Source organism: Thermobia domestica, chromosome 13, assembly GCF_964235325.1.
Source record: "Thermobia domestica chromosome 13, izTheDome1.hap1.1, whole genome shotgun sequence".
NCBI lineage: Eukaryota > Metazoa > Arthropoda > Insecta > Zygentoma > Lepismatidae > Thermobia > Thermobia domestica.
In genome coordinates, this window is record NC_137466.1 from 154,221,299 (window position 1) to 154,247,500 (window position 26,202).

Consider the following 26,202-nt stretch of genomic DNA (forward strand, 5'->3'; position numbering starts at 1 on the left):
ATAATCCTTATCTTGCTACTGAAGAGATGAGACACGCTGAAAAATATAATTTGGAATTTAAGCAAACAGGAATTTGTATATAACATTTACAACAGGAATTTTTTTAAAAATATATTTCTCACATTCTCCCTCCCTCAAAACATTTAAGAAATTCACTCATCTCCGTAATTAAGGTTGACAATTTCCAAGCAAAATATTGAAGTAATTATGATTTCTGAAGCGTATATAGTGAGATAAGAAGATTAATTATTTCTGCATTCTCAATGATACGCATAAGAAAGTCATAATAGAACTTGATAATCCTTATCTTGCTACTGAAGAGATGAGACACGCTGAAAAATATAATTTGAAATTTAAGCAAATCATGTTTCACGAGTAAATGGAGCATTCAGGTGATGAATTTATTCTTCTTTGTCACTGTGAATATGCTTTCTATTTACTATGTTTACTGAGAAAGACGATGCTACAGTGGTGGATAGAAATTGGTTTCCATTTCAATTTGCATAAAAAGGTATCATGGTTAACCTGATCAAAAGCTTTACTGATGTCTGTATATAACATCAACCTGCATCCTGTCTTCAAAATACGCGGCTATAAAGTTATATAGATTAAAAATATCAAAACATTTTTCGCCTAGATGTTTATGCAAACCATAACTCTTCAATATTTTGAAGTTTGATTATTAGCGTTACTTACAGACGGATATGTTTTCGCTTTATAATAAAGGTTTTAGCGGACATTTTATAAGATATTTCTGAAGTATATTGATGGTACGTCTGCATTTCGTATTTCAAAAGAAAACTAAGATTAGGGCAGTTGGCTATTTTGTTCTAGAGATTGTCACATTTTTTCGAAAAAATACCTTTTCGGAAAATGAAAAACGAAAAACAAACAAAACAAAAATTCGAGAAACCAAAATTTTTCAGTTAATTAAAACCGAGAAATTTTTCGAGAAACGAAAAAATTTCGGAAACGAAAAAAAACGATTTTTTTCGAAAATACGGAAACCGAAAAATTGAAAATGAAATTTCCGAAAATCGAAAAACAGATTTTTCGAAACAGGTTATCCCTGTTTTGTTCCTTTATGGAGGATTAAAAATATTGGGTATGTGTTCTGTATGTTTGCCTTTTTTCCTTGCTTTTGTTCTTAAATGAGGAGTACAAATTCTACATAAAATGTAAACAGTGTTTCTAAGTAAAACATCAGAATATCTAAAGATAGTAGCTGGAAAACCTACAATAGTTATATACAAAATCGTACGTTGACATAATGGAAGACAGACACCAGTAAAAAAGTTAAGAATTTGGACTTGGACTTCTTGGTATCAACTCTTCAAAATTAGTATAGTATTAGTTTTAAAAGACACACACACACGAACATTCACTAATTTATGACAAACTTCACGTTTGTAGAGCATTTCCAAACCGATTCTGCGATGGAAATTCACTTCAGGATATGATGCTTTGTCAGACTGAGCATCATATGATTGCAGCACGTATGCTTTATTTTTTGTTGTCATTACTGGGAAGATGACAAAACAAAACTGATCATGTGAAGTAACGTCATTTCCTGGAATATCAACCAAGTGCATCGTAAGCAGAGGTTCCTAAAGAACGATTTAGCTGCAGAGATGATATAATATAAAACTCTTCTCCTACAGATCGGGCGATATTCGTTACTTTGGCCAACCATATGTAAGATCACTGATGGCTCTTAATGAATGTCACATCGGTAAAAAAAGAGAAAAAACATATCAAATGCTCTACTTTTTGTACAAGAATTAGAATATATGGTAAGTTTCCTTTCCGTACCTTATTGGGGGACGCGGTGGCTCAGTGGTAGAGCGTTCGCTTTCGGTGCTTGGGGTCCCTGGTTCGAGCCCAGCTCGCGCCGTGTAGACTTTGTGGTGGACAAACACCGTGCTCGTGGGTTTTCTCGAGGTTCTCCCGTTTCCTTCCACTTTCTTCATTCCACCATTTCACTCATCTCTCATCATCTCCGTCTCCTTTAGCCTAACCGACATAACCGAGGGACGTAAAACTTAAAGATTTCATTTCATTTTTTTCCGTACCTTGTTGCGATACAGTTTAACTTAACGTGATATTCCTTAAGAGCCGCCGCCACTGATAAGACCTACCCCATGCCGTAAGCGTTGGTAGACCACCGATGGGCAACTAGCGACATTTCGCAAGACATTGGCAACCCCGCAGCGACGATTCGCGGTGCCCCCCCCCTTCCGTTTTGAAAATTATACCACCAGCGGCAGAGACACAACGAAACGCCAATGAACCACAAAATTACTCCCCCAAAACAGGTTTAATTTTAGAGTTGCTCCTCCAGTTTCAAACTTACAAAAAGGGAGTTAAAACATTAAAAATTGTTAGGTTAGGTTAGTTAAGATTAGGTTTGGTTAGGTTAGCTTAGGTTACCCGGTAACACTTTAGTTAGACTAGATCCGATTCTCATGGAAGCTTCAATTAAAATATCACTTAAATTCAGTAATACGTGGCTGTCATAAAAATTAAATAGATTATTTTCATTATTCTTATATAATTCTATAAAACTCAATGTGTAAATATCACATTCAACGCATCGATTCGCCATCTTATAGGACTAACATGCTGCTGAATCAAAGAAACCTTCCGCATCTTGCAAATAGTACCCACTTCTACATATCCTTTGTAGTATTAAACACAACTGTCAAACTTACACACCTAAACATCACATAAGAATTCCAAATCATCATTTCTTACATTTCTCCTGTAAATTTCCCTATTTTTTAATTAAAAAAACAAGGGGGGGGGGGCATCTCTAAACTTAACCTCCAAAATTTGTTAACTTGCTATATGCGTGATTTGTTTACATTAAGGTGAGTCTAAAAAGCAGTAAAGAAAAGCACTTCGGGTTGAGCGCGAACCACCAACCTTACGATTACCAGGCATGTGCTCTTCCGACTTCGCCACAGAGGCGATGAAGATAACCTCGCTTGCAGAGTGATAAATCGTTCAAGTTTCGCCAAACAGAGTGTTCATTTAACCGCATATACGAGATATGGACGATAACCGTTTGGGATCAGGTAATATGCGTTCGCCATGTAATTTTATAACAAAATGACGCTCGTCTATTTACTTTATTTCACAGTTCTCCCATATTCACTTTCTAATGATCGGCGACAATTACCATCTAAATTCATATAATTATACGCACTCATTTCAAGATTTTTCACTTTATGATATAGAAACAGGAGTTACTCTTGAACCACGGAGCTCACTTTAGGAACAATCCGTCAGGGAAAAAAATAATATATAAATACTTACCGCATGCACATGACTGGTGATAGTTCTTGTTAGCCCTTTGCGATTTTCCGCGACGAATCGAAGGAGCGCAGACTAAATTGAAGTACTCGCTGCTACGCGGTGGTAACTTCAACATCTCGACTCTAGATATATGTTTCGACTTAACGAAACCCTGCCGCCAGTGGCGCACTAGCAGCAACCCTTCGACGCGTCGCTATATCGCCAATTGACATTTGCCGGCAAGTGGGCCACTAGGTGTTGGTGACGTTTACGGCATGGGGGTATCTATAACCTATTTTTAGAACATTCTAATTGATTTTATTACGGCATAAGAAGCTTACCATCAAGCACGGAAGGTCAATGCGTACGAACCTTAACTGCCATCTTACCAATAGCAGTATTAGTGCGCGATATGTCACTATGTCACAATAGGACCATAATGCGTAAACATTAAAAGAGTTTTAGGTTCACATTCTTTGTCTTGCAAGTTACAAATATAGGCTTACTTCTTGAAAGAAGTTAATCTATGGGTGTACGCAAGCAACATCTAGAAAATAATAATTATTAGTTATATATTTAATGACTTTACACAACACTATGAACAAGAGCAAGCTGATCTGGAGATTCTCATAGGTCAGCAAATTAATATTTTCTTATTGTAATCTTAGCTATGTAGAAGCCACGATACTACGTATTTCTCCATTGTAGGTTAGTATGAAGAATGAACTTCTGCAGATGTTCAATACTACGTTTACTAATTAAAACTTAATTTCGATACAGAACAGTTTATTACTATTGAAGAAAGCGAGCTTCTACAACTCAACACGACCTACATTTAATGCATTTGTACGTCTGTTTGTTCTAACATGATTCTCCGAAAATTTATTTCATTTTAATGCAACCACGTTCGTGATATCTTACACGCCACCCAAATAGGCTTATTACTAGAAGTGGAGTTCAATCTGCTATACGTAAAGGAATACATACTTGTTTGTATGTGTATTCATTAAGACATACCAGTACACAGAAGGAATTACTATTGATATTGGTGCTGGTACTTGGATAGTCCGTAAAACTGTAATCCTACGAGGCATCGAGTAAGTCATCGATAAGACGTCCTTTGACAAGTGATAACATTCGTCACACATTGCCTCAAGGAACAGAATAAACTACTTTCTTAGTGCACTTTACAATTTCAGAATTTCCTATTTTAGAAGTTAATAACTATTAATATAGAAGAAATGAATCTAGTTTTCACTATTACTTACTTTTCTGTATCCGCTGCAAATCACACTGTAAATAAGTATATGTTAATCGGTATACAATTAAATGATTTTTACAGAATAAATTGAGACCCACCCGACCAAATACAAATTAAAGAAACAGGATGAACAGTGTTGGCAACATCTATTTTTTCCACTTCATTTATAGCTTGAATTCTTTATACTGAATAGTAAAGCATTTAGAGTAAGTTCAGTAACTCCGGATGTAAGAGATACTGAATATGTGATTATGCGATAGCAAATTCCATTTTTGGGGGGTAATATTTGTGTTTCACATCGGAATTTTTAACGAATTCCTTCAAAGTGAAAAATTACTGGAGGCTTCAAAGCCAGGGATGATTTTTCAGTGGGGGATAAGCCTGTAGAACTCTGGAATCGCGACTTTTTGCGAATCTGTGTACTCCTTGGTGCAATATTTGTTCTAGGAGATGCTACATATTTTCTATACGATTCATGTCGGGGGACTGTCAGGCCACGGCAGAGTTTAGATCCTACTTTATCTCTTCTGAAAAAACTAAACAGATGGAAATGCGCTGTGATCTTATTAGTGCAAATTATGGGCAAATTATGTTAAAATATCAAGCAATACTTCCGACAAAGTGAACACTTTCAAATATCTAGAATCAACGTTAGCAGACCAAACCATATCTACGAAGAAATTAAATGTAGACTGAAAGCAGGGAATTCTTGTTATTATTCACTCCTTGTCTTTCCCAATTTCTGGCCAAGAATTTGAAGCTTAAAATATATAACATGATAGCTATGTTCGTGGAGCTGTGTGGTTGCAAAATATGATCGCTTAGTGTGAGGGAAGAACGCAGACTGAAAATATTTGAAGATAAAACCCTGAGATGAATATTTGGGCCCAAAAGCAATTTGACTGGGAAACAGTGAAAACTTCATAACGAACTGAATAATTTATACGTGTACCTAACATATTTAGGATATGATAAGGGGATGAATTCAAACTAGCATTAATTATTTCAGAGTAAATTTTGCCCCATCGTCTCCCAACAAAAAAGAGTACAGTAATAACTCGAATAAACTATTTCACTTCTCTTAGATTACTTGTCTCCAAACACAATTCTAATTTTTATCCCTTAGTAAAATATTTAAAACGCCGGGACAGGTTGGAATTGAAAAGTTCCTGGCGAAAGTTGACAAGTGAACTTCCTTTACATTTGTCAAATTAAGCACAAACTGTATAATATCATGTTAAGCTAAGGGAGTGTTTTCAGTCCCTTGGTTACGCCACTGGTTTAGATATTTTCACCACCTTCCTATAATATATCAGCAGGTAGTGTCATCAAGAGAGTACTCCACATCGTTTTACGACAACGCGTTTTCTCAATTTATGCATTATGCACGATTTCACTGCCAGAAAGAAATTTATTAAAATTGCACTATTCTATTTATCTTCTGCACGCTAATCACTTTTCACTTTTATAGTTGTGAGTTTGTCACGTTGGGTGATTGTAGTGTAATGTACAAAAGCTTTTTTTATGCACACTTCTTAGAGTTGAAATACTGACAGAATGATCATTGGCTGGTCGTATTGGGGTTTCGCGTCCCTTTCAGTAGACAGGCTATATGGGACGTGAACCTACAGGTTAACGTGAGATCCAAGCTGCATGAGCTCCCACAGGGAAGAGAAGCAGGGTTTCACGCGTACATTAACCATATAGCTCTAATAATGTCAATGTTATAAGGATTTCAAGTTTTCAAAGTAGCGAATTTATATCAGGTCGTCTAAAAAGGTTTTAAAACTTTTGCACACGAAATGGGGATACTGTCCCAAATCTCAAGGGTATATGAGTCACAGCGAGTCAGGTTTAATGTCATTTGACAGTTGATACTGAAGCCAATAGATATGCAAAAAGTGTTTGAATTCTTACAATGAGCTGAAAAGTATTTTGATGAAAAGATTAGTGAACGTTCCGCAAAATTTGCGCTACATTTTATAATTTTATTTCGATAAAGGGGTAAATGAGACGGTGAAGAAACTTGTGCTGTACATGGATATGATACGTTATCAAAAGCAACGGTAACATGATGGTTCGGTCGCTTTCGTTCTGGAAATTTCGATGTTTAAGATGCTCCTTGGAGTGGGTGTCCAATCACAGCAAAGTGGATGGTAATCTGGCAAAGGCCGAGCAAGACGGCATATAGGCAGTCATGACATCACCAAGGATCTAAAAATCGATAATCAAACAGTGTTAAACTATTTGGATAAAGCTGACAGCAAAAAGAATCCCAAAGTTTGGGTTGCCGTATGATACGACTCAAAAACATTTACTCGATTACATTTTGCATCTCCGAGCTATTTCTGAAGTTCTTGATCACACGTTTGGAAATGGATAACTTACAATAATATTGTGCAGAGAAAGTTCGTATTTGAAGCGAGGTGAAGCTGTACTCTGCAACAAAGCCCACGAGACACCAGGGAGGTTATGCATTGCGTTTGATGAGACTGGAAGAGAATCGTGCACAACGACCTGTTGTAGTCGAGGAATACGACAGACTGGGACCTGTACTGTCGACAATTAGTGCGACCAATTCAAATGAAACGGTCGAAACTGGTCAACAGAAAGTGTGTGTCGTATACTACGCTAACAAGACCAGACCGCATACATCTTTAACGACCCATCAGAAATTGGGAGAACTTGGCTGGAAGGTTCTAATGCAACCACGGTATAGCTGTGACTTAGTACGTTCGACTATCATTTGTTTTGGTCTGCAGAACTTCCTGAATAGTGTTAGGTTAGTTTATAAGGAGGCATGGAAAACCACGTGTCAGAGTTTTTGGCGAGAAACAACAAAAAATTACGGTGGATTATGGAGGAAAATGATGCATATGTGGTTTAATAATGTTATTCTCGAATAACAAAAAAAAAAAAAAAAAAAAAAAAAAAATGTAGGCTATTTTTAATTTTTAGCTCCAAAGCCTCAACACATTTTAGGACAATCTGATAATAGAGGCTACTGATAAAAGAGTTGAGTTGATTTTGAGTTTAACGTCCTGTTCAGCAGCTTGGCTATATGAGACGTGGACCTACTGATTAACGTGGAATTCGAACCACATGAGCTCCCACCGGGAATCGAACACATGTCTTCCACGCCGATAAACTAAAGAAACAAAAAAGAATGCTATATATAGCCCCTACTGTATATGGAGTTTACGGATGGCCAAATTTCCGGATTCCGGAAATTAAAATTCCAGAATTTGCCATTCTTAAAAAAAGCTTTAAGGAACATAAATTCTGCTCTAACAAAAAAGAAATAGAAAACAACGAAGGAAGTTATAAGAACAACCAACTTGCGAATTGTTCCACTTGAAATTACCGGAGAATGAACATTTTTTTTAGTATAATTATGTTCAGCAGATAATGATGGTACAGACCTGATGAAAATAACTACTAAAGTATGTCCATCACTCCATTTGTTTTCGGCTAACATTTTCAACTGTGCCGTTCAATTAAGGAAAATACCTGATTAACGTAGCATAAGCTATTTGATAAACGTAGAAAACGGAAATTTACGAACAATCCACTCACATTCTCGTATATATATATTGACGAAAATGTGCGAGACACAGTAATTTCAATTTTTATATTTTATAATTTTGTAATTAGTATACCGTAGGAAATTCAAGAACAAAATTGGAATTTCTGCCTCTCAAGATAGAATTTTTTAACGTTTCAAGTTGCCATCACTAACTGTATATGTGAAAAGAACACTGTTAGGTTTTCAATTTTGAATCCTTCATTCGATAGAGCATCAAAAACTATCTGAAAAAGTGATGGGAACTTTTTGCGTCACTCTTACAGTTCCCGAGATATTGGCCCAAAACGTTCGGATTTCGGGAGATTTAAGGAGCCATATCTCGGGAACCGTAAGTCATAGAGAGTGATATTTTGCGGAAGTTTTCAATTTTGAGCCCACCATATTGAGCATATGTTTCGTAAAACAACATACGTCGTAGAACGTTTTAACAGTACTCATATGTGAAAAAAGTTTATTACTCAAGAAAATTATAATGGATAAATACATTACAAAAATTGTTTAGGTAGTATAATAATAAAGTACATACGTAGAACAATTAGTATAAAGCCTGTAGAAGTTAATAAAAATTAATACTTTTTAAGTTCGTTCTGGGAACGCTCTTGGACTGGTATAATTTTGCAGTTACTCCGGAACATAATGTTCCAGACATCGGCGTTCTCATGTAGAACGACCTAATAGAACGTCCGTTGTGTTGACATTTTGCTTTTCTGCATTTTTGTTGTTGTTCGTAATATTACCAACAGTATCTACCATCCACCATAATTTTTCGGGAATTGTACAATGAGTGGAAGGTCTTAACTGATCCTTATACAAATTGTGGCCTTCTCTGCCTCGTAAAGTGGTTTCCTTGCTTTTTTTTATGTCTTACTCTTTAAGTAATGACCACGAACAATTCTGCGTGGTTACTTCACACATGCAGCAATTACCTAGGCAACATATTATTTTGCCTGGCACAAACTTTGATTGGCTACCCATACTGATACTCATACTGATTGGTTTTCATGGAACGAATTCTTTGTTGGATCTGCTTCAATCGAGTTTTGCGTCAGTGGATCTGCCAATGTTCTATACATTATAGGCCTTTTATAAAGGTGAGAAAAAACTCTGAGAATCGAGACGAGACAAGAAAACTTTATTCTCCGTCTCGTAATGCCCCCTCGTATACACCGCCCGATTCAGCGTCCCAAGAGTAGATCCCGTCTTCGCCCTTATCCATCTACTATACTAAAACCCAACAAATGTGATAGCCATAATCCTTAGCAAGATCAACTCATCGCTATGGAGGTAATAATTAAGGGGTTGAGGAAAAAAGCGGACAGGGAAGGGAACTATTAGTATCTCAAACAAGAACAGATGTTCCTGATTACGTAAACTACATCAATGCAAGGCAGTAATCTGTTGTTTTGTTCACCCACAAATTCCCAGAATTCTTTTATAGAATCTCTCTATACTGTTATAGGGGGTCATACCATGTAGCTACAGTATGCAGGATGTAACGTTAATGCATGTCCAAAACTAACGAAGTGATTGCGGACATCCAAATAAGTAAATATGTTCCTATAAACATGGGTCCGATGCCGCTTCGTTTTCGAGATACAGGATGTTCAAATATCGAGTCCCTCCAATGGCTTACTATGGAAAAGTGAATACAATTGTTCAATATGGCAGGAATAATACAATCAAGTGGAATTATGCCACCGCAAATACATTTACACTAACGTAGAGAATGAAACTGATCAAGATTTAAGGTTATTGAGTTGTTAGTGTTGCCAACCTGGTACAAAGTGTTACGTTTTCTAATAGCACTAGATGTCCAGACGTTAGTATATGGTTGCAACATCAAAACGTTCCTAAATGTGGGTCAGATCCCGCTCCGTTTTCGAAAGACAAGCCATCCAAGTGTGAAGTCAATTAACAGCCCACAATAGAAAACAACGGTTCACAGATCAGAACTCTTGCATGAAAGTGTTATTGTGTCGTTACAAATGAAAACACATGAGAATAACTTACGTATGAAGCCACAAGGTTAAAAGCCACGAAGAAATGTTATTAAGTAACAATGTTGCAAACTTCGTGTGGACGCATAGTACTATTTGAAAACGTAACACTTTGTACCAAGTTGGCAACGCTGACGACACAATCACCTCAAATATTGATTAGTTTCATTCCCCATGTTAGCGTAAATGTATTTGCACAGGGGGGCCGCGGTGGCTCAGTGGTGGAGCGTTAACCTCTCGTGCCTGGGGTCCCGGGTTCGATCCCACCCCCGCCAAGTGAACTTTGTGGCAGACAAACACCGTGTGCGTGGGTTTCCTCGGGGTTCTCCCGTTTCCTCCCACTTTCTTCATTCCACCATTTCATTCATTACTCATCATCACCGTCTCCTTTAGCCTAACCGGCATAACCGTGGGACGTAAAACTCAAAGATTTCATTTCATTTTGTATTTGCACAGGCATAATTCCACTTGATTGTATTATTCCTGTCATATTGAACATTTCCATTCACTTTCCCATAGTAAGCCATTAGAGGGACTCGTCATTTGAACACCCTATATCTCGAAAACGAAGCGGCATCGGCCCCATGTTTATAGGAACATTTTTACTTATTTGGATGTCCACAATCATCTCGTCATTTTTGGACATGCATTAATGTTACACCCTTAATATAATGAGACCATTATGTTCTAAAAATAGTTTGATGTAAAAGAAAAGTCATCATCCAATAGTCAAGTTAAGCAGATAAGATATGTCTGCCATCGATTTGATAAACTACAACAGACACCCATTAATACTTGCTTTATTTCCCTTAGCAACGTTCGATGTGTCAATATTGTGCAACAAAAATTTTCTTACGGAGTTTATCTTTTGTGGGAAAGAAAAATATTCATACGAACACCTGAGTACACAATTGGTGCCATTACCGTTATTGGTCTCTTCTGCGAGTCAGCAATAAATAAAAGAGAGGGCATTTTTCACATGAATCTGGAATTTCTTTTTATCCACTTAAAACAAAGAATATTTTCTACAAAATGTCAAAAGGGTTATTCGAGAGTTTGATGAAAAGTACATATTATCACCATGACGCAGTTTAAGAGTAAGAAGATGCAAACGTTTTATATTTGGCGTAGACCTGTCGAACCTCTACGCTATGCCCAGCGCTCCTGCAAATTTCTTATCCCTGAATAATAGAAAATTTCCTCCTGTCTCCAAATAAGTATGTTGAACACGAAACGGAACGAGACATAGATCTAGCAATAGATACAGATACACTTTTCGACACGAGACATCATTTTCACGGCAAATTTTACGAGACAAGACAGCCTATTGTTGGGGCCGCGGTGGCTCAGTGGTAGAGCGTTCATCTCCTGTGCATGGGGTTCTTGGTTCGATCCCAGCTCGCGCCAAGTGAGCTTTGTGGTGACAGACACTGCGTGTGTGTGAGCTGACCGTCAGGGTGCATATAAAAAAATCTAACAGAGACAGATTTGGTTAAAAAGATGAGTGGAAAATGAATTAGAAGCCGCATTCACACATTTTAGAAATGACCACAGCTGACGTGTGAGAAAGGACATTATCTTGTTGAAGCAAAACTACTTTCTTCAGTATTCTCTTCATTACAAGTAGTAAGTTCAAAAAAGAGCATGTGTGTGTGTGTGTGACAGCGTTAGGAAAAGAAAAAGAACAATAGATATACTTAATTTACTATTTAACAATGTATTTTGCTACACATAAATTCTACGAGGACCGTTCAGAATGTAAAGAACGATTGCGCATCGCGCGCGGCGCCGACCCATCACCACTACGACCGCGTGCGCGGCAGTTAGCTCCTTCCTTCATCTTAAAATCTCAATGTGAGCTGAATCTCAATGCTGTGCGGCCACGCTACTTGTTTATGCAGCGATTTAAAATGGCGGCGCTAATCGAAAATCCCGCCAAATGTGAAGTACGGAATGGCACTCGTTCTCTGAACGCACAAAAGGTTAAGCCTATTGAAATTTATAGGCAAATAAAGATTGTTATCCACGTCGAGTTCATGCCAAGTGCAGCAACAATAAACTTAGAAGCCTATTGTTAAACTCTCCAACGACTTCGACGCGCAATTCAAAACAAGAGACGTGGAATGCTGTTCACAAAAGTGTTGTTGATCCATGAGAATGCCTAGTGTTATACTACATCAGCACGAACACAGCAGGAACTTCAACCTCGAAACTGGGAAATCTTTTGGTCATCCTACTTACAACACTGATTTGATATCAAGTGATTTTCACTTATTCCCGAAACTTAAGGAATTTTGGGGGTGGAAAACAGTTCGCAAACGATGAGGAACTCAAGCAAGCAGTGACAGCCTGGGCCAAATCTTTGGCGGCAGATGTGTATAACATCGGCATTGAAAAACTGGTCCCACGTTATAACAATTGTCTTGACAACTATGGCGATTCCAATTACATAGAAAAGTAGAGTAAGGTCCTGTGGCTTTGTAAATCTTTTGTTTTTATTTAACCATGCCAAAACGTTATTTACTTTCTGGACTATCCTCGTATACAGGGCCGTGCCGGGGGGAAGCGAGCGGGGTGACGGCCCCGGTCGCCGAAGTAAGGGGGCCAAAAATTCGGGAGAAAAAAGGAAGAAAGATAGGAAAAATTGCTTGGAATATATGTATGGGGGGCGCCGTCGTATACTCTCGCCCTGGGCGCTGATTTTCACGGCACGGCCCTGTTCGTATAAATAAATTTCTTCCAACACAATAAAAAAGAAACTATTGATTATTTATTGGCAATGAAGGACAGTTTTTAAAACCACAAAAGCTCGTTTTTCCGCGTTATCTCGAAAACTACACATGAGAATTTATGCTCAAGTATTTTATTTTGTTCAATTCTATGTGACCTATGGACTAATATGTGTGTCTTATATTTGGACAATATTTTAGTCAAAAACGGAAATTAAAAATTTCGGAGTTAATGATATTTTAGGGTATATCTCATTAACTATAGTATGTAATATCACCCTGCTTGTGTTATAATGAAGAGCATTATGGGAAGGTATGTCAGTTTTAGGTTAATAAGTGATATGATTCTTGGACAGCATTAACTAGGTTTACATAATAATTGACTCCCGCAACTAGATCCGTGGGGAGAGCATCTATATCTGAATAATAATCATAAATGAGATGTGCAGAATGGAGTTAAATGTTCAATGGGAGAAATAACATAATAAATGTTAATACTGTAAAATTTACATGTCTGTATACAGTGCCGCATTTAGGAGCTCGGCGCCCCTAGACATTTTTGCTGTCGGTGGCCCCCAATAATTACATGTTTCACCATCCTTTCATCCCTAACTTGGCGAGTCCATATCGGTATATTGAAGCGTCGAGAAGACCAGTCTGGCAGAGAAAGATAAGGATGTATCGTTACTGCGTACATTCGGAGCGCTTCTAAGTGAATCTAAATGTAAGTTTCTTGTTTCGTATTTATTACTCCATAGATTCAAAGTGCACGGCGCTTCTATCAAATGTAAAAATCCTCTATTTGCTCTTGATTTTATAACTATTTCACACGAAAAAAAAAGTATTATTTAAATTTTAAATTTTATGACGTTCAAAAATTTTGCGCACTAGGCACGGGCGTAGTTGGCCTAATGGGAAATGCAGCACTGTCTGTATAACTTCAAACGTATATGTGCAGATTACTATGCTAAGGAGCAGCGTTTATAGGATTTTGAAAGCGGCGCTCCCGAGTCCTCTTAAACTTTGTTAATAAGTGAGAAAGCTGCGGTGTGGCCACGTCTTTGCACATATTCACGTCAGTTTGTGCACGAAAGAAACGACTTTAGCCACACTTCTGTACCACACGGCAAGCTCATGTTACAGCTTTCATTTTATGCACCTACGCCAGGCCATCGATTGATAATTGTATCGTATCTAAAACAGATTTCCTGAAGAAAGTTAAGAGGTAGAGAAAAATATGTGAAAATTAATCACAAAAGTTATAGCTGATAGATAAAGAAAATAGACTTTGAAGAAAACTATGACAAATACTGGATTAAAAATATCATCGTCTGATAGATATGCTGAATATGTACGAAGCTTGGATTAAAAACTGATAGCCTCACAATGATTAAAGTTGCTTATGAGTAAACAATTGATGCTGCCTTGTTTCGAAAATGTGTCGTGAAAATCATGTCTCGTCTCGGAAAGTGTATTTGTTTCTATTGGAAGATTTCTGTCTCATATTGTACCTCATGAAAAAACTCGTATCGTCTTATTTTGGCGATAAAACTTGACATGTATATCAGGGGCATCGATTCAGACTTCGCTTGAGGGGGGCAAGAGCACCACCGATATAAGACTTTCACGTTTTGTACTAGTATATTAGTAGACAATCTATTAAAGTATATATATTGCTCAAACTCTTGGGGGGGGGGATTGTCCCCTCCTGGCCACCTAAATGATGCCCTTGATGTATATGTCGGGTTGCCAGATTTAGTAAATGAAAAACCAGGACACTAATCTCAGTCTATATGTAGGGTCAAGTTCCTACTCAGAATCAATTTATTATCTGCCTTTCCCGGGTTACTAATCACAATTTTCCAGTTCATTCTACACACATTTAACACAAATGAAGCACCACAAGGGATGTATAAAGAATGTTAAAATGTAACATAAGAAGAGCTGGCTGGTATTCCTGATTCCGAACTCCAATTTGTTCTGTTTAACAGGTTCTAAATATTGCGTAAATTACGACATACTCTCCCATTTAGGATTGAAGAGAAAACTTTTTTTCTTTGTTGCGTCATCACCTGAGTCAGAAAGACTATAAATCAAAAGAAATACAAATTTAGCATATATATATTTAAGCTAAATTACGAACGATAAACAAAAAATAAATCTCTTTAAAGACTTACGCAGGTTCTCCAAAAGTTTGGCAGAAAAAAAATCCAGTATCAATATTAAACAAGAGACATATCTTTATGTGTTTAACTGCTACTTCTTGTGCTAGACTAAGTTGATACGGAATTTTAACCTGAAAATTACTGAAAATTCGACTTCACTCCACACCCACTGGACTGGACGTTGATTGCAAAATTGTTCGTCAGAAGACGGCAGACAGAACGAAATAGACAGTTTAAATGCGGTTAACATTCAGCGACTGAGAACAGATCCGCCATTGTCGATTAAAATTTCAAGAATTAAGAAGTTCTGCGCTGCTGACTGAAGTATAAAATAACTAGTAGTGAAAGCCATAAAAAAAAAAAAAAAAACCTTTTCCATCGAAAGTGATAAACAAGAAATTAGAAATTATTACCATAACATACGTCCCCTCTTGAATACTTTTTATATCCTTTTTTTTTCTTTCTTCCTCTGAAAGCTAAACAACCTATAAGATGAAAGAATTTATGTGATTTTCACTCCATGTTTGTTCAGTACAATGAATTAGCTACACAAACCTTCCGAAACCCTTTCGTTTTTAGGTGAGACGTACTAGTTCTTTCAGATTAATTTTTGCAATCTCAAGAACGTAAACCGGGATAAACAGGCGTCCCGAAAGCCTTTTTCGGGACAGTTAATTCTTTCATTGAAGACCGGGACTGTTCCGGAAAATCGGGACGTCTGGCAACCCTATGTGTAGGCGTCAGTATTTGGTATACATATACACCATTGCTTATCGTTCCTGTATGTAACAGATAACTATAAATTGAGTTATAAAGGCAAATGCAAACTTGACCTGTCACCAGGAATTGAACCCGAGTCTCTCGTGCTTGAGGCGCATATGCTAACCATATAATCACAGAGGAACTCAAGAGAATGTGACTTATTTTTGGCTCATTCCCAGGGATTCCAGATTTCAGAGTAAAAGCCGAGACATTGTATGAAAGTTTACAGTACATAGATAGACACTTCATAGATAGGCACTTTCTACAAACCTCACTCAACCTCTTATCACAAACTTGCCTTCAATCTTACTCGCCATCACCCTCATGACTTTCTCACCATACCAGTCCCTCAGTATCCCTCAACTTCACGCCACCTCAAACCACTCAACCTCACGAGTGTGCCCATCTACGGTATAGTTGTAGTTATGCACTTGGTTTTGGCTGTGAATCAAATTGAATAGTAGGCCAACACTCACCAACAGTGACTAATAAAAGCGATATTTAGAAAAAAATATCGCAAGAATGATACGTTTTGGAGAAAAACCGGGACATTTGAAATTTTGAACATTTTTTCTTGGACGGGGATAGATGATGTAAATCCAAGAATGTGTCGGCTAAACCGGCACGTCTGGAAGTCCTAGTCATCCCTCCTACCTAGTCTAGTGACTCGAGGGTGTGCTTTTGGTGCAAAGAATTCCAGGAGAGGTTCTCAGGGCACAGTGTTCCAGATCCTGCTTTAGAAACATGAAATTAAATGAAATCTTTGAGTTTTACGTCCCATTGTTATGCCGGGTAGGCTACAGAAGACGGTGATGATGAGAAATAAATGAAATGGTGGAATGAAGAAAGTGGGAGAACCCCGAGAAAACTCACGCACACGGTGTTTGTCCACCACAAAGTTCACTTGGCGCGAGCTGGCTGATCGAATCAGGAACCCCATGCACCAGAGGTGAACGCTCTACCACTAAACCACCGCGGCTCCTAATCCCACTTTAAACTGTAGCCTTATTGGACATATAGTCTATCTGCTGACTTGGGATGTAAATATGCATTAAAATTGCCAGAGTTAGGGATTTTAGGTGCTGCATCTTATTATCACTATTATTATTCCTATTTAAATGTCAAAATTTTCTTGTCTTGCAAAGCTAAAGAGTCTTCACAGTAATTTGGCTGAACCTTTTTCCATTTTATGTAGGCTACCTTTTCTCAGTGTCATCACCTTTTTGTCCCTTTTAAAACGTTATTACGCTCCGTTTCCGTACTTTATGCTTATGATAATTAATCACGGAACACCGAGCTTGTGAGGCATCAACTTACTTTCGCTTCAGTGCAGTTCCATTAGGCAAAGACTATTGAGTACAAAATAAAAGGAGATGGTACCATCAATCTGACCACTATCACCAATTGGTATTGTTGAGTGAAATTTTGTACGTATAAATATTTACTTACTAGCCGTATGGGTTGCTTGACTTAACATAGCATCACATTTAACATCGAGACTATATTTGACGGGAACCTACACATAACACAATGTGTTTCTGATACTGACGTCCTTCTCTTCTTGATTATGTCTTTTATTAAAGGACCGTCGTACGACGAAAGCTAATATGAACGTCAGATATTTAATTATTTATTTTTCTACTAATGACTAAAAAGACCAGTTATGTAACAGCTATTTAGCACACAGGAAAAGAAATATACATATATATTTTTTTTAATTTTATGGAAACTAATCCATTTTTAAGTAGACTACTATTGCAAACATGCCAACCGCGGTCTACTATAGTCGAACGTCAAGTGTGAAAGGTAGCCCCTCGTAACCTTATGCTTTTCTGTTTGTATGAACTTGGATCTAAATTGCTATAAGAGTGTCACTATTCATCTCAGCTACCTGGAAAACTATGGGTTCGATACTAATATCGATCATTTTATTAAAACAATTTTTACGTTACCCTCTTCCCGCACCCCTTATGGGTGCTGTAGGGGATATAATCCCTATTGTGGGCTGCACTTATCCATGATGTACTTGAATCTGAACCCAGAAAATGGGGGTAATGTATATAATTCCTGAAAGCTTGGGTCAAGGTAAGATCAAAATCAGTTACCAAAATTGGGGAGGTCTCATGCATTCCGCTTGGGGGTAGCACTTTACTCATTTTTATTAAACTCTTTAAGCGTGTCCATAGAGTCCGTTGCAGCCCCGAAAAATCTGAAACGGTGAGACAGATATGAGAACAGAAAATCATGTCTTTCATCATATCAAAAGTACAACGTATCAAAATACAATAAATTGTCCCAGGGTTCCCCGCAGGGTCCCAGACGGAGTCCAACTCAAAATTTTTAAATGGAAAGGGGGGCCAACTTGCACATCGTATTGGTGTTAAATGAAAGAAGACAAATCAAGTCTCAACTCTCTACGATAAGCCTGTACAAAATTGTGGTGGGTCAAAATATTAACACAATGTTCATTGCAAAGTCTATGGAGACTCGTATGAATCTGAAATGGTGGGATAGGTAAAAAAACAAAAACACGGATATGTCGTTATTTCAAAAGTATAAGATTTAAAGTAAAAAAAAATGTTAAAGTAAAAAAAAGTAGTTAGACTTCAACGTCATCGGGTTATCAAAGGAATTGAAATCTGTAAGCTTTACGTCCCACGCATACGCCGGCTAGGCTAAAGGAGACGGTAATAATGAGAAATGAATGAAATGGTGGACTGAAGAAAGTGGGAGGAAATGGGACAACCCTAGAAAACCCACGCACACGGTGTTTGTTCACCACAAAGCTCACTTGGCGCGAGCTGGGATCAAATCAAGGACTCTAGGCACCAGAGATGAACGCTCTACCACTGAGCCACCGCTGTCCGGCATCGCAATTATCACCAAATAACTTAGCAACGCCGAAAACTATTGATTCAATAACACTAATATCATTTGTTTTTAACCATTTTACATATAACTTTTTCCTCCTAGGGGTGCTGATGGGGATGACTTTGGACTTTAACAATTTCGGGGGTGTCACGATTCACCTCAGCGAACAAGAAAACTATAGAATCGACAATAATATCATTGGTTATTTTAGTTCATAGTTATGTCATCTCTTCCACACTCGCCGCCTCTGGTGTGTTAGGGATGGTCTTACCCTCATAGTCTTTTCCAGGTTGTAAATCGTATGCTTACCAAGTTTGGTTGAAACTACTCCAGAATTATGCTGGAACATCCACATCCACATACTGTACATACATACATCTATATTTATCGGATATACCCATATATATATATATATAGGGCCTATATACCTATCCGGCTGTTCTACAAATGCGCCCGCGAACCACAGAGCACCATTCTACAGTTCAAAATAAAGTGAAAATGTTATTATGATGGAATAACCTCCGAGGCCTCCTTCAGCCACTATGAGGAATCAAAATTTCACTATGTGGCATACGCGCCGACTACGTGGGTGCTCTGGGGCTCCAGCACCCACACAAAGTAATCTTGGGGATGCATCGCACTCAGATTTTTAGTTTGATAGAAACAAAATAAAATAAATATTTCTCACTTGTCATTATCAAATAAATAATAAGCAATTAAACCATTGAGATGGAGGTTAAAATTTCTAATTTCTAAAATATAATTAGGCTATTTGTTTCAAATGTGTTAGTGCAAAGGCAACCAAGCAACACACTCCCCCCTTCCTTACTTATCTGGCCTAGTCAAAGGCAGTTCCCACAATAAAAAATGAAAGTATATTGTGACTAGATTCGAGCACAACCCTTATTTAGAGTGTTCATAAAATATTTTAACTGAAAGGAGATCAATCAAAAAATATCGAGACTCCCCTGAAAACATATAACACGTCCCGCTATTGATGTGCACCCACATAAATTTTGAAATGTCGGCGCCATTGCTATGTGGCAACGTCGCAGATTAACATGGAACCATTGGCATTGCCCTACAAATCTATCAGTTACTTCCATTGCTACACTCATAAGTGATGCTAGTATCGGCGTCTATCGACTTTAACTATCATCTGGAAAGAATCGACGAAACTTTTTTTTATGGATTGGTAGATCTTCTCTATGGTTCTTTAGCTGCGACGTTACTACATAGTGCAATTCGGGTGTTCAGATAATGTATATAATTTTTGCTTTATTTTGACTTGTTGAATAATTCCCTGTGGTCCGTGGGCGCCATTTTTAGAACACCCAATATATATATATATATATATATATATATATATATATATATATATATATATATATATATATATATATATATATATATAAGCCGGTTGAAAGAGAATGCTAGTTGATTAATTTTGTTCCCTTTTATATGCTGAACAAGAATTTTTTTCTAAAAAAGAAATCGCTTTGGAAAAAAAATATATACGAGTAATTGACGATGTGTTGTTCAGGGTGGCCATCTTGAATTTACGACGTCGTCATTACAGCCATCTGACACAAATTTATGTTAAATACCCAGAAGTACATAATTAAATACTTGATGGCCAATACATTCTCATTAATCATACACTTCTTTCATTTAAAATTACACGGACTTGGATATTACTACAACATGTGCCCCTGCACTATAGGCCTACCTATTGTACCCTGTGATCTGCGTTAATCGTTTTCATGAGAATGCATTTATCCGAGAGCCCCGCTGCATTACACTGCTTGAACTCTTAATTGTTACAGCGCTGCTTAGGCTACTTGTAGACATTTACCGGTATTTATCTCGAGAAGAAATGAAACGAAATCTTTTAAGTTTTACGGCCCTCGCATATGGCGGCTAGGCTAAAGGAGACGGTCATAATAAGAACTGAAGAAAATGGCGGAATGAAGAAAGTGGGAGGAGACGGGAGAACTCCGAGAAACCCCCACACACGATGTTTATCCACCACAAAGCTCACTTGGCGCGAGATGGGATCGAACCACGAACTCCAGGCACCAGAGGTGATCGCTTTACTACTGAGTCACTGCGACCTCTCATATCGAGAAGGAAATAAATAAAATAAAATGGCGAATAACAAGTTGTTTCGCTCAGTTCGCATCATAGCAAAGAGAGCATAAAACATTCATTATTTTTAAAATACATAGAGTCTACTTTAAAAATGAAGAGGAAAAACACACATACTTACACAAACAGCGATAAAAATGAGTCTTTCAATCCACGTTATAAAAATAGAATAAGCCTTTCCACACTCAAGATCAAACGGAAACACGCACAATATTTTAGATCATTCGGGATTTCCCCGTCTAGCCACAGAATTTTGCACCTACGCACAAAGGAAGCCTTTCAACGTTGACGGAATATGCATAAACGTAAGCAAAGGCAATACATGCGATCGTCCTTGCGCTCTTCTTATTCCGCTCTGGACAGACGGTTCAGATACGTAGCCTTGCACAATTTTCATACAAACACTGCCACACCACACGTGATCTCAGATATCTGTTACTCGGAGTGCTTCGCTCTGCATTTGTCGGGAGGATAAGGGTTTACTAATATTACATACGTATGGGAGTGTGAAACTGAGAGAATAGATTATTTCCCCCCCCCCTCTCGCCCGTCACTTAGGAAAATAAATATGATAATATTTGTTTTCCCTCCATCTTCACTCACATACTGTCTTACGTCATCAATTTCACAGGAAATAGTGCGAGATTAAAGATTAACTGGATACAATACTCAGGGGTGTCCGCTAGGTAAGGAAAGTCAAGGCGCAAAATGTGGCATAGAAATTTCACAGAAGGATCTACAAATCCCTTACGAACTACTTAATGAACTAAAGCGAAATCTTTGCATACTGTATACTTTTGTCTCATATACAAATCCACAACATTGGCTTTAGAAATGCCAATGTCCGCAAGGACTTGGACGTAATTCCTTCAAATTTAAGATTATCCTCCGAAATTTACCTTTCTCGCCACGCATGTACTATTCTTTCCAGTGTTCGAAGTAAAAGAAAAAAAAAAAAAAAAAACAGAGGCGGTATGTTTTATTACGATTTTGACTCGACATACAGGCTATTTAAATGTTGAAATACAGTGAGGGTATGTTGCCTAAAAAGATTGATCTTGCATCGTTTGGCCTAATCCTCGTTTCGCCTAACCAATTATCTGACACTTTTATGACAGATAAAAGATAAGCTTTATGTCCGCCATTTTAGGCGAAATAAGGATACTCGTTTGGCCTAATCCTCGTTTTGCCTAAAACGGTGGACTATTAAAAAAGCTTGGAGATAAAACTGGAGGGAAATTTTTCGAAAAAAAAAATCCCCTACTATGTGAAGGGCTGAGCAATACAATTAGTTTTCCCATAACTAATTTGTAATAGGACTATTTGCTTTCGGAAAAAATGTTTCGACAATTGTACAGTTACTTTTCCGTTCCATTTTGAGAATATTAATGCCCCCACAGGTTGTATAGTGACTATATTTGAGATGAGAGAAACACAAAAAGCTACACCTGTTATTAATTTTGTTTAAAGGTGAGTGCTGTTCAAAAGTAACTTTTAGTTTGCAGTTTGTTTCCAAATATCTGATATTGTCAAATGGTACTGCTAATCGGTACGTTAAAGGAAATATAGTTTGTGTGTTTCTTCTTATGTATGTGTAAAAGTTGTTTTATTGTAGGTTTTGATGATCTTTCAGACGATTTCATTCCAGTTTCAATGCTTTTTTGAAACTGTTAATGCATTATAGGAGATCCGATTGTGATTCTATTGTAATTAAAATTCGTATGAAATTTGTAACTATTTCGAGCTAGATCTGACAAAAGATCCCTAAATTTGCTCATAACTTAACAATGGACAATTGTGATCGCAATGAGTGATTTGTGACAAATCGCTCCGCTGACAAATTGCTCTTTGGATAATTCCACAATTCAAACATCTTAATGCGTTACTGACAAAGAAAGAAGAAAAATATATTTCATTTCTTATTATTACTTTTGAAATTACAACTTTTGAGTTGAATTTCCACTCGTTTCACATACTACCGGGAATGTCCATAGCATAAGTCTCTGAGATGCACAATGAGATTGAAATCCGGGTTTCTCGGTGGTTGTTTCAGCAGGAAGAAGTTGAATGGTACTCCAAACAGATGGTGGCCAACCGGGATCTGTTACGAAGCGAAGGTGGTTGTCCTGCTGGGTGAGTGAGTCGGCAGACATATCGCATTTGTTGTCAATTAGTCCCGGTTTCGAGTTCAAATGGAGGACAATTTCTCTCGGATGTAAGGCGAAAAGCGATTTGATTTCGCTTTAAGCTTATGTGACCGCTTCCAGCATAACCCGGTTGTTGTATAATAACACCAAGATGAAACAAACTTATTTCTCTCCATATGTGATATAAATACATACAGCAAATCATTTAAACAAAAAAAAAAAAAAAAAGACCTGGTTTAAACTCAAAAAATAACGGGTTTAAACAAAAAACGGGTTTATTTTTTTTTAAACTGTTTTTGCCAACCCTGCATCGCACCATGCTACTCGTTTTTATGGTCCAGTCACGGCATTCTGTTGCCAGTGTAAAACATTAACCGTAGTGACATATAATGACAAGTAGTAACCTCGTGGGTTATCGGCTTCTGAAGTCCATAAGATGAAGCGAACGTTGTCTACTAACTATCCGGCTGAACCCCTTATTCAGTTGGGTGTCCGTCTTGGCTAAGGTTTACTGGTGTTCGGTGCAGTAAGCAAAGTTATGAAAACATTTTTATACCTTGTTCTCTTACATGTGAGTTTCTTTTTACATTGTTAAATTACTGTAGATTTCCAAATTATGCAGATTCAATATTGAAACTGGAAATATATCTATAACTTACGGCAGTAGTAGAGTGATAATGTGAGACATGCAACCTGTTTATCGGAAATTGAATTCTCATCAAAAACGATTTCTCATTATCTCTTACGATTTTTAATATTTAGGAATCAATATTGAAACCGAAAGTTGTACTAGTTCTTACTTTAATAGAAGACTCAAGCTGAGATGAAATCTATTCTTAAGATTTGGAATCCATACCATAAATCGTTTGGATCGTTAGAGAACGTGTCGATATGTATACGATATATGAGTAGGCCAATGACAAAACCCGTTAAATTCACTTTTTTTTTAAAAAAATGAGATAGTGGTTGCTCTGGAAACCTTACTTGGAAAGCTATTATTTCCAAATAGTATTCAGTAGAAAAAGCCATTTTAACTAGTTGAAAATTGAGATTGAAATGTGTGCCAATTACCAAAACTTGTTAAATCCATCATGGCAACAGATGCAAAACCAGTTAAATCACTCTTCCATATTCAGTTTCATAAACTGTTAAATCCCAAACCTGCAAATAACCTAATGAGAAAAGCAGAATCAAACCCGGTTAATTCCATATTTCAAACAATTTGTGGTTTCGTAGTGTATAGGATTAGTTTAGTAATCTGAATATTTATTGCAACTCTTCGTAAATCATTCGAAATTTTATTTGGCAAAATTTGAAGTGTGTGCTTTCATTATTTTTTTTACTTTTGGACTGAAAATTGAAAAAAAGAAAATGAAATCTTTAGTTTTACGTCCCACAGTTATGCCAGTTAGGCTAAAGGAGACGGTGATGATGAGAAATGAATGAAATGAAGAAAGTGGGAGGAAACGGGAGAACCCCAATAAAACCCACGGTCATGGTGTTTGTCCACCACAAAGTCCACATGGCGCAAGCTGGGATCGAACCAGGGGCCCTAAGCACCGGAGGTGAACGCTCTGCCACTGAGCCACCGAGCACACTGGACTGAAAATGGAGACACTATACGTCTTAACCTAACTGTTCGTGAAACTTTTTTGTGCTTATTTGGTTTTCTTTAATAATTACTAGACAAATGCACGCAAAATCGAAAGAAAACGATACTCTAAGCAACAATGATCATAATTTTGTTATCAGACAACACCAAAATTGTCTCGAAAACGTACAAGACACATGAAAAACTGGAAACGAAATGTAGCCAGAAAGACAAGGTGAGTGGACTATCTATGGTTAAAAGTCGTTTGTTTTGTATTTCAGGGTAACTCTTTACTTTGAACAGAACATTGTTGGATTAGGTTCTTCTCTAAACGGTCTCTTCAGCTTCAGCAGAACCTCATTCTTAAAATGTCTCGTGTCAATTATCATTCAAAATTATAACATGCTTCTGGTACAACATGTTAAAAAATTTTGCCACTTATTTACCATTTCTAATTCTCTTTCTGCCACTGTTTTGCTCAAACTCAACATTTGCACATTTTGTTTTGCTATATTTCAAATTCATATATTGAGATAATTGGCAAATTAATATTCATCCTATGTCAGTCCATAAAAGGTTACAAACTCTTCCAAAATATAGCCATTCAGTTTAGAAATGTATACAGATAGGTATAATTAACTCCGCTTGTAGTTACGAAGGGTTTGACGATTGAAAGCAGCTCAAAGCTCACGTTTTACAAACAGGTTTTTGAGGAATAGAAAATCGAGAAAATGGTGATGCACCAGAGGACGACGGCGATATGGATTTCCATTTAGTAGATGATGATGGAGAGGAGGTTACATAATTCAATTTTTTGCACATTTGGATCCATTGTTTTCAATTTAGAACAAAATTAATGTAGCATTTATATATCCATATTCATTTGTGCTAATCTTGTGCAATGTATAGTTGATAATAAATTCCACCCCACCCCCCAATATTTTAGTAGGCATAATACTGATTTCTGACTCTGACTCCCTTTCTTTTTCATAGGTTTTGTATCTTGAGCCTCAACAAAAATGGCCGCTCATCCAGATACAAAAGCTGTTATGTCCATTTACATACGCAAAACCTGTTTAATCCAAACTATTTCCTTCAATAACGTAATTCACAGACTAGTGTGATTATACAGCTTTCGACAGACCAACACTCACATTGTTCTTAATTTTTTTAATGTTCTCTAGTTTCTAATGTTATTTTACAATTATGACGTGTTTAAACAGTTGTTCTCGATTTGTCACAAGTTATAAAATTTGAATTTAACGGGTTTTGCTATTCTCCTACTCATATATATTCGTATATATCCATGGTCCTAGTAAATACATAAAGGAGTTTTGGTAATCCTAACTCCTCGAAAATAGTTAATATAATATGAATCTATATATTTTGCATTTCTTAATTCTTTATATACTAGGGAATTTTCTCTTATATAATATCCCTCTAGTTGAATTTCCACGACTTTTTCATTGTCCGCCATTTTAGGCGTAACGAGGATTAGGCCAAACGAGGATCCTTTTTTCGCCTAAAATGGCGGACACAAACCTTATCATTTATCTGTCATAAAAGTGTCAGATAATTGGTTAGGCGAAACGAGGATTAGGCCAAACGTGGCAACACGAAAAAGATTGCATTTCTATTTACAGAATGA

General features: G+C 37.2%; 1 protein-coding gene across 2 annotated transcripts in view; it reads right to left on the reverse strand.

Moving 5' to 3' along the window:
- LOC145668649 (uncharacterized) overlaps positions 1-21,297 on the reverse strand; it is a 124,596-nt gene extending 103,299 nt beyond the window's left edge. Inside the window, exon 1 of one of the 2 annotated variants that reach the window (XM_081736705.1) lies at positions 20,938-21,297. The gene's annotated coding sequence lies outside the window, so the exon portion shown is untranslated. Of the gene's footprint in view, positions 1-20,933 lie in introns of both variants that reach the window. The other variant, XM_081736706.1, reaches the window with a different exon arrangement.
- Between the last annotated feature and the right edge of the window lie 4,905 nt (positions 21,298-26,202).